This window comes from Lathyrus oleraceus, chromosome 6 (assembly GCF_024323335.1).
Source record: "Lathyrus oleraceus cultivar Zhongwan6 chromosome 6, CAAS_Psat_ZW6_1.0, whole genome shotgun sequence".
NCBI lineage: Eukaryota > Viridiplantae > Streptophyta > Magnoliopsida > Fabales > Fabaceae > Lathyrus > Lathyrus oleraceus.
Window position 1 is genome coordinate 83,613,716 of NC_066584.1, and position 10,861 is coordinate 83,624,576.

Sequence of the window (10,861 nt, forward strand, 5' to 3'; positions counted from 1 at the left end):
AGAAGCTTGTTGAAGAAGTTACTCAAGATACCAAGATGAACTAGGGTTTCCAAGACAAATCAACTCCAAACTCTTGAAGAATGCTTGATCAAAATAACATGTAGAGATCATGGGAACTCATATATGATGCTTAGAGACATTGTAGATAATTCTTGATTGAGCTCTTGGCAATGAGGGTCTTAAACCCTAGATATGAGCTTGATAGATCTAAGGTGATCATGCGCTCTTCCTACAAAAGAGTTAAACAAATGCAAAAGACATATTTTTGGTATTTTGGTTAGCAAGTGATAAGAATACAAAGTATGATACAATCAAATGGTGTTGGGTGATCTCTCCCAAAACAAACCCAATGAAAGAGGGGTAAGTGTAAGACCCTAATTTTGTCCCTAAGATCCCTCATGGCATCATATCATATCATTGCATTGCCTCAAGGATCATTGGACACCTTGCTTCCTTCCCTGTGGGTGGGATATTTCTTGAGAGTGGTTCTTGATCACCAAATATTGCTTGCATTTGTATTTCATTGCTTTTCTTTTAATCACTAACCAAAATGTACAAAAATATGTCATTAACCTTTGTTATTTGCAGCTTAAGCAGTCAACAGGTCAAGGCATCAGGTGAATCCATGGTACAAAGAGCAGATGGTATTTTCTTGAGATTTGAATCATGTGATCATTTTATGGAGCTTATGTGAGCTATAGGTTCATTTTGGAGCAAATTCCCAAGTGGTTGAGGCCCCAAATTCATCAGGACATTTTTCAGGTCATCTAAGGGTCAATGTAGTCAACTGAAAAGTCAACTGTGGGTTATGAGTGTGGGAATTGAGTCTCTTCATCCCATTCATGTCCAAATCATGCTTATTCATCATACCAAAGATCAAGGTTGAAGAATTTGAAGTCAAGTCAATAGTTTCCAAAAATGGAAAGTGACCTATAATTTCAACTTTCCAAAAATGGCAAGTTTTTGATCCAACTTCAACTCAACTTTCCAACATCAAAGAAGCTTCAAATGAATTTTTGTCCAACATGAAAGTTGAAGATCTCTCTCTCCCATTTCCAAAAAGTCCAAGATCATGAGCATCTGATGAATGGTTGAGGAGATATGATCCAATCATTGCCAAGTGTGCATGGAACTTCAAATGGCCATATCTTTTGATCTATAACTCCAAATTTCGTGGTTCTTTTTGAATTTTGCTTCTCATGACATGAGCTTTTCAAAACATTCACCACATTGCATGAAATGTTAGCACATGATCATTTGCATATCCATGCCTTTTTTGGAGGGAAATTGCAAAATTCAAAAATGGTGCATCATGAGAACTTTCTACCATTGCCAATGTGTTTAAAAGATGATTTTAAGTGACTTTGATGAAGCAAATGGTACTGTTCACGTGGGATTAGTCCATGCACCATGCATTTTTGAAATTTTGCAAAACACCTTATTTTAATTAACCAAGTTAAGTATGGATTAGCAAGGTGATTAGGACTTCATATAAATACCTAAATCTAACAGAATTTGAAAGAGGTTAATCATTTTTCACCATTTCAAGATCCAAATTCTCTCTCCCTCCAAAATTTTCTCTCATTCATAATTCAAATTTTTTCCAAATAACATTGCAATTTCTTTCCATATTCTTGTTCTCTGGCTTTGGTTGAATGCAGATCAAGCTTTAGATTGGTGAATTCGTGCAAGAATCAAGTGTAGCAAGCTCATGAAGGTGAAGATGGAAATTCTGTTTTGAGCTAGATCTACACGCTCTCAAGCTTCCTTTTCTTCATCAAACATCATCACAAGCATTCTGGAACTGATTTGGATCATTTGGAGCATTGGATCGTGCATTGCAAGGAACTGCTCTTCAAAAGGTGAGTTTTTCGAGCTTCATAATTTTGCAATTCATTGCCATATTCTTGTAGATCTTATGCTTGCTGATGATTCTGAGCTAAAAATCGTGTGAATTGATGCATTATTGACTGAGTTATGTGTGAATAAAGTTTTGTGCTCCAATTTGTTTTTGCTCGATTCTCTCTTGTTATGATGAATTAAGCTTAGTTGTTTGTTGATCTGTAATCACCATGGAAAGATATTTGAAATGATGTACTCGTTTTGGATTTCTGGAAAAATTCTGGAAAATGTATGAAGCTCATGCACTGTTCATCTTCGTCTTCATGAGGAAAACGAAGTAGCGTCGACCTAGCGACGGTCTTGCGTCGACTCTGGTTCTGTTAGGGTTTTTGCAAAACGGTGTCGTTTTGTACTTAGCGCGCGCTTCTTTTGAATATCCACACGGTTCGATCCTTGGCGCAGGAGTTTTTTTCAAATTGCTTCAGCATTATTGCATTTCCCTCCATAATTTCCAATATATGATCATCTTGATTTTTATTATTTTTTCCAACTTCAAAAATCTATATAAAATTGAAGAATGCTCCAAAAAATGCCTGGTTTTTTGCTACTTGATCCTTAGGATGCCTAGAATTTAATGATGTTAAATTTTGAAGTTGTGCATGGCTGGATTTTGGATTGTGCTAGACTTTGTGAACATGTGTACATTTGTGACCTAGCTCCATTCATCTTATTGTGAAATGCTTGATTTTAATCCAATGGACATGAAATTTTACATGATGATTCTAGACACATTGATGGATGTTTTAGGCTTGGTTTAGTATTTTTCTCATTTACCATTTCTGTTTTATGCATGTGTTTGTATGGTGTGACAATTTGTGTCACACATTGGATTGTTCAACTTGTGCAATTTAATTTCCATACCAAATGATCTTTGATACTTCTGATTTTTTGTATGATGATTGTATTGGATGTGTTGAATGCTCATGAATTTTTCCAGAATCATTTGAATCATTTCTGTTCTGATTTGGAATTTTCATTCATGATGATCAAATATGAGCTTTGAAATTATCTTTGACTTCCTTTGCACATGAAATGCTTTTGCTTGATGATTTTGATGTGATCCATTTTTGGACATGTTAATATGTGTTTGAAGTTGCATTGTGTTGAATTTCAGCTCCTGTTTTGGATTTTTTCTTCACCTTTGACCCTAGGCTTTGACCTAGTGGTTTGTACTTACATGTGAGCTTTGAATTTCAGGTTCAAGCACTCAATTTCCATGGTTGATGTTGCTTCATCATTTGAATGTTGATATTTGCTTTTGATTGCTAACATTTGCTGTTTTGTAGGTTGATGATTCACTTGAGTTTGCCTTATGACTTATTTGTTGTACATTGGGATTGTCTGTTTGTTATTGACTGTTGTCTGTTTGTCTGAGTATTGTACTGATTGGTTTAGTTGTTTACACAGGTACCTAAGTTGCTTTAAGTTCATTTGAACTTTGCTTTGCTTTTGCTTGTGGTTGGCATACCACTTAGGTATAATCCCTTGATCTTCATGTAGTCTGGAAGACCTGTCATGTTACTTTGGCAGGCACCTGTCTGAAGCCCTCCTTAAGAGGCCATGTCTTTGTTTGTTTAATTTTGTGCCAAGCAGGTTAAGTCCTCTTAAGAGGTAATTGGCAGATAAAAGGTATGTGCAATCCATCCCCTGCTATTCAGTTGTGTCATTCATCTTGCTCACACCATGTGTTGATGCCATTTGAATAAAAACCCAAAATCTTGTATATAGAGTCAGTCATTTGTGGAGAAGAGTTCCTTCATTCTGAACTCCCACACATTCTTTGATTCAAGCTCTCCCAGGCCAGGGATAAGAGCTATGAGGCATAACCCTCATCTCCATTTCATCTGCTTCACCCTAACTCTCAATGTTAGGGTTAAAAGCTCAAAACACCCATTTCCAATTGGCTTGTTTGTCAAGGTTGATATGACCCCTTGACTAAAGCCCAACCTTGCTTGAGCCCATTGCTTGTGTATAGTGTGTGATAACTGATTATGTGATTGCTTGTTTGTTCATCTGTGCATAATTGTTTATGTGTGCCTCTGTGCATTGTTTTCATCTTTGAGCATTAATTGTACATCATTTCATGATCATTGTTCATACTTTGTGACATTTTGTTTTTGTCCATTGAGGAGTCAATTGTAAGTCCATTTATTGGCAGTTGTTTCCTATGATCTGGTAGGAGTTAGGACTAAGACCATTTATTGGCATCCCATTTCCTTGGAGTCGAGTGTAAAACCATAGATTGGCAACTTGTTTCCTCTTGCTTATGGCATTTGTTTTCTTTGTTTTGTGAGACTAGTATAAGTCCATAGATTGGCATCTGGTATCCATCTTTATTTTGTGAGACTAGTGTAAGTCCATTGATTGGCATCTGGTATCCATTCTGGTTTCCATTTGTGTTGCTTATTTGTTATCACTTGTTGCCTTTTCCAAAGGAATCACTTGGATCATCTACATATGATCTCAAGAGGTGAACATCTAAGAAGTTTTACATCCCTTAACCTCCCACCTGTTGTTCTTTAAACCTCCATTTGCATGTTAACTCAAACCAGAAAAATATTGTGCAAACGTTTTCATCTGTTTTCAAACTAGAAACCTAGGCCTTAAGCCTTTGATTTTCAAACTTCATTTTCACAATACTTCTTCTGAATTGAATCTAATGTCAACTTTGATCATCTTTGTGAATACTTCTAATTGGTTAACTTCACTCACTCAATTGCTTTTGTGGCCCAAGTCCATTTCTTGATAAGTTTTCATACATTAGCCATAGATCTCAATTATCTTAGTGGTTGATGTGAATCTCACCTTTTGTCCTTAGTGATCGAACTGTAACACTTCCATACTGAAAACAAGGTTAACCCCTCTAGTGTGTCGAAGCTATTCTCACGTGGTGGACTTGTGGTTGTTCAGGTTGATTTTTCTCCCGTGGATAATGAAAGACCTTAGGGCTTTTGTTTAAAATCAATCCACTCACTTTTTGGAAATCTTTTAGCCGAACTATGGCGTTTTGATCCTTACCTTCCATGGAAAGGTACGTAGGCAATGGGTTCATCCGTTCAAACACAAAAATAACTAACTTGTATATTCTTTTCTCATCCTCCCAATCAATGTTTGCACAAAAATATTTCATAAACAATAATTGATACAACAAGTTGTGAAAAGGGTTCCCTAGGAGTACCTAGGATGCTTTGGGTGCCTAACACCTTCCCTTTGCATAATTACCCCCTTACCCAAATCTCTGACCTTTTCATTAGTTTTCTCGTGTAAAACTTCTTAGGCTTTTGTTCGCTTTTTAGCCATTCCTTTGGATAAATAAAAGTGTGGTGGCGACACTATCTTTGTATGCTTTGCTTTTGATTTAATCAATAAATCATAAAGTGACGAATACACCGCTACAGTAAGGAGAATGCCAAGGTATGATCTCAATGCTAATGCATATCATGAGATGGCATTAGGGATCTTAGGGTCTAAATTGGGGTCTTATAGAGGCCTAAAAAGTTTTGAGTGAGTGTCAGTTCTTTTTGTCTTTTGGAAATTTTAAGTCAGGTATAGTTAAGTTCATTTACAAGTTTGATTTAAGAAAAAGAGTTTGAAAATTCAATGGCATAGGGCTAAAGTTTCTAATTTGCAATATGGTCTAAGTTTAGAAATTACAAACAAAGAAGATTTTGAAAGAGGGGAGAGATTTGAAATTAAAGAAGTGGGGAAGAGATGAAGAGACTAATCCTAAGCAAAAATTTAAAAGTTAAGAGTTGAAAAAATCTGACCAATGGGCTGCAATCCAATAGACAAGAATGTCATATAGAAACCCAAATTTCCCTTGGACTTTAGAATCAAGCAATATCAATACACAAATAGCAAGATGGAGGGAAAGGCATCAAATAAATATATCCACATCCAAGCTTAGCAACTCCATGATCTCCTTCATAATCTTCCATGTATCAGATGAATTCAAAGATAGGCATTAGGCACAGGTTCAAAGTAACAGCTTCAATAAGACCATGTAGCAGATGGACTCAGATGGGGTTACAATACTTGCTTTAGATGAAAGTTGGCATTGACCAAGTCCTTTTGCATAGGGAGTATTTCCTAATTCTAAGTCTAATGTCTCAGATTAAATCCAACAGTCCACACAAATATCTTTTAGGGTTTTTGTTGTTATTATGTACATTAAGGTCAAAAGGCCACAAAACAAACAAGTATACACAATCACAATATAATCACAAAATGAGGCTCAAATGAGAAAATTGAAGATGACATTAAAGTAAACAAGTTGAATGGTATGAATTATGGCAAATGAATAAAGACTTGAAATTAAAGTGCATAAAAGTAAATGACTTGAAATCGAATGTTAGTTGTTAGTTGATTAGAAGTTAGTATTGCTTTTGCTTTTGTTTTGTTTAAGTCATTCTTTGGAGAACACTCAACCCACTATTCACAAGCATGGATCCTTGAACTAAGACATCTTCCAAAGGAAGGAAAAAAGTTTAAGTTTCCACACAATACCATGAAAGAGGGGAGACTTATAATCTCACTTACTAGAATGTTATGCCTTTTCTGTCAAAAAATTTAGCGTTATGTTAAGCAATCGTAATTTGACTTATGTAGAAGTCACAACTATTTAAGGTCGGGAAATGGAAATTTTAGTGTTAATGCATGTTAGAGATATGGTATTATGAACCATACTCCTAAAATATACCACACTTAAAAAGAATATGGAAAAGGGGTTGACCTAATCTCATCCACACTTATGTTGATTTTGCAATCAACTAGCCTTAGGATATAGAGACATCATAGGTCAATGAAATAAATGAGAAGAGAATAGGATTGAGATGAAGAGGGAGGGGAAATGGAATCAACACAAATTGGTCAAAAGAGGACCTTTATCAAATTAAAATCATTCATTCATTTTGGAAGATGAAATGTATATGTCATGAATCTCCTAAATCCAATGATTTTAACTCAACAAAGTCAAATCAACCTTGACCAAGGCCCAACAGCATAAGTCAAACTCAACAAGTCAATATCAAAAGCTCAGCACAATTTATTTTGCAATTAAACAATTAAAATCAATTAAATAATACATTAAATTAAATTATGGTTGGTCAAAATCCTAAAATCTCATCAAAACACCAAATAAATGGCCATGAGATTTATCATAGGTCAAACAAGGTCAAAGGACCTTCGAGAAAAAATTTCACTAATTTTGGAAACTTAAAACTATTTTTAAACAATTAAAAATACTCACAAAACAATTAAATCTTGAAAAATATTAATAATGATCCAAAAAATAATTTTAATTCAGAAAATAAAAGAAGAATTTATTTAAATTTTTTTGGTGAAACTCTCATATTTTTTGGATCAATATTAAAATTAATATGAATTAATGAAAATAAACCAAATAAAATGAAAAATCAGAAAATAGAAAAAACGTGGACCACTTATTCTCCCTCATTAATTGAGGTGGCATATCAAGTGGCTGCTAGTGCGCGTTTCATGCTGGACACAAGTCAAAGCGCTGCAGGGATGGTATGCAAAGCCAAGGCACGAGATTAAATCATTCGAAATGGATCATGTGGTTCAGATGAGTGTCAGCACACCGCCGGAGCCAAAGCTCCAGTCTCCTTCTCCGGTGAGCTTCACCGGACTGATTCACTCACAACCATCACCAAAATTAAAAAGAAGGACATGAATTTAAAGTAAAAATGCTCAGGAGCTCGAATCTAGCCTCAATTTCTCCTAACTCCAAGTATATTGAAAGATACATTGAGTTGAACTTTGAGGTGTATGATTTGAGTTGCTTCGATTTGACCTCAAAGCAACTCAATCTTGTTGCCTACATTGGTAGGACTTCATACAACCAAAGATCAAGAAGAATTATGGAGAATTGACTGAGAATTGAAGAGATGAAAATTGTTGGAAAATACCTTCAATGCAGGTTTGTATTCAATCAATCTTGCTCTTGCTTGCTATTGATCTTGCTCAGGACACTTGATGGAGTGGAATTGGATGAACAAAAGGCACAGGACTCTTGGAGTTTTGAATCTCAAAATAGTGGAGATTCAAACTCAATTTCCAATGGAAATTCTCAATATTATCCTTTGAATGAGAGGGTTTGAAGGTTGAGAATCAAAGCTGGCGCGCAGGGTCCTTCAATCTGATGGCAAGGGGTTCTTTTTATAGCCATATGGATTGATATTTGCACACTCGAAATGAAGATCCAAAAATAGCAATGTACATTGCATGGGTGCATGGGCGTGTGATAGGCCCATGTAATCACTCCTTATGGTTCATAATTGAGTACAAACCTTGCTGAAGTCATGTTGGAAAGCTATGCATTTGTGTATGAAAGTTTCAAGCTCACTTATGCCAAATGATGATCCAATGTTCAAGCCATACGCAGGCCACTCATATATTGTCCAAATGGGATGAAATTAGACTTTTTGGAAAGGGTAGATCAAGAGGAACAACTTTTATGTTGAACACTTTTTTATTTGAAGCTTGGATCATGATGAATTTTGAGGTGGAAGTTGGGAAAATTAAACATGTCAAAAAAAATTCTAAGTGTCAAGCCATATGTTCACTTATTCCACCTTAGCTAACTTTTTATGTGAGCTTCAAATGAAAACGGTTCCTTCATAAAAGTTTTTGCTCTCTCAAAATCCTTCAAAATAGTCATAAATTTGACCTTATTTTGATTTAATATGAAGGATTTATTCATTTTTGAAGTTGAGGAAAATCACTTGTTCAATGGCATTGGTCCAAAATGACCTATAATGTATCCTCATATTACATGCACATAAAAGTTGAATTTTCTCTTCCTCCAAACATCAAAGTTGAAGTGGACATCTTAAATTTGATTTTTCAACTTGGAAATCTTTCATCTCATAAAAATTGAGCAAGTTATGGCCTTGGGAAGTTGACCTCCAAATTAGGGTTTAGACAAAATGACCTATAATCTTTCACCATACAAAATGACTTTCCAAGCAAAAATAGCTCTAGACCTCAACATGAAAGTTATTTGTAATGTCATTTAGAGTAAAGTTTATCTCGGAATCCTTTTCATATGACAAAAAATGTAGGAGATAGGGTCTAGGGAACCCTAGTTTTGATCAGATGAATTCCTATGGTCAACCACCATGAACCAACTTGCTAGCTTGCCATTATCTTGACTTTTGGGACTCATGGAGGATCATATATGCATAAGATGATGAAATTTGAAGTATCCCTTGAAATATTTGATCAGTTGGTGACGAAGCTTGTTGAAGAAGTTACACAAGATACCCATATGAATTAGGGTTTCCAAGGCAAACCAACTCCAAACTCTTGATGATTTCTTGATCAAAATAACATGTAAAGACCATGGGGATTCATATATGATGCTTAGATCCATAGTAAACTAATTTTTGATTGAGCTCCTTGCCTTGAGGGTCTTAAACCCTATATGTGAGCTTGATATATCAAAGGTGAGCACATGCCCTACCTCCAAAAGAGTTAGTTTATACAAAGACATATTTTTGGTATTTTGGTTAGTAAATATGATAAAATACAAAGTACGATACAATCAAATGGTGCTTGGTTATCTCTCCCAATGCAAACCTGATGAATGAGGGGTAAGGAGGATGCCAAGATGTGATCCCAATGCCAATGCATATGATGAGATAGCATGAGGGATCTTAGGGTCAAAATTAGGGTCTTACACCAATTTGTCGTGATTCCACTAGGGCTCTCGACTTCTCTATCTGTAGAAACTACCAAGTTCTACAAAGAAAAATTGGTCGAGATTCCACTAGGACTCTCCAATTTCTATAGGTATAGAACCTATAAAGTTCAACGAAGACAAATAGGTCAAGATCACACTAGGCTCTTTGGCTCCTCTATGTCTAGAACCTACTGAGTTCTACGATGCCAACTTGTCGAGATCCCACTGGGGCTCTCCGACTTCTCTATGCCTAGAAACAGTTTGGAAACCCTGTCAAATTAGAGACATGATTGGTTTCCCCATAAAATCAAACCAAATGGAAGTATAACTCATTCAAGAAGAAAGAATTTTAGGATTCTTTGTCTGAACATTTCATCCCAATTGGCTTCATTATTTGGGGCTTATGTACATCCCAAAAATTTTAGAGCCGAGTATGATTCTCGGATTTTGACCAGCCGGTGTACATCCCGGGAATTTTATAAAGCCGAGGAATTACTATGAAGCCAGGAAGCGAGTTATATACTCAATCCGGACTCGATTTACCGAGCTCCAAAGAACCGTCCAAGTCGGAGCCGTTATAGAATTCCAATAGATGAGTCCATTACAAAAAGGTTAAAGGGTTGAAGCAATTACAAGTGGTTAATGGTTACTAAAACCTATTAACTACACCTCTTCAGTATTTAGGAAGGAGGGAAGTTTGCAGATAAATAGGAATTGAGGTCAAATAGACAAGGGAGATCAGATCGATGAATAACACCAAAAGGAGAAACACATGAAAATCTTGGACCACCAACAATGGTGGCCATGAATCCTTCCTAACATACTTCCCGTGAGACAGGATGATTGTGACCTCACCTGGATAGTGTTAGCTCATATTTTCGACGCCCACCCTAAATTACCAAAATTGGAAAATATGCATATATGGTTTCGACCAAGAAGTAATTCGACCAGCTGGAGGTAAACCAGCTTAGCTGGTTGAATAAAGATCAAGCTCATAGCTGAAATTTCTGAGTAGTTTCTTGAGAAGCGGTTAGAAAATGGTTTCCGATCAGAGATTTGAAATTTAAATAAAGTAGGGAAGTTCACCTTCGTCAGAAACCGCAAGAGCACACGTGGAGCAGGGTGAGCGGATGCATCGCATGCAGGGCGCCACGTGTATCGACGTGATTGAAGGACCATCAAAGCGGTTATTTCGATCCAGTATAAATATAGGGTCTTAGTGTTAGAAAAGTGTGTGTCAAATTGTGTACAAAATCT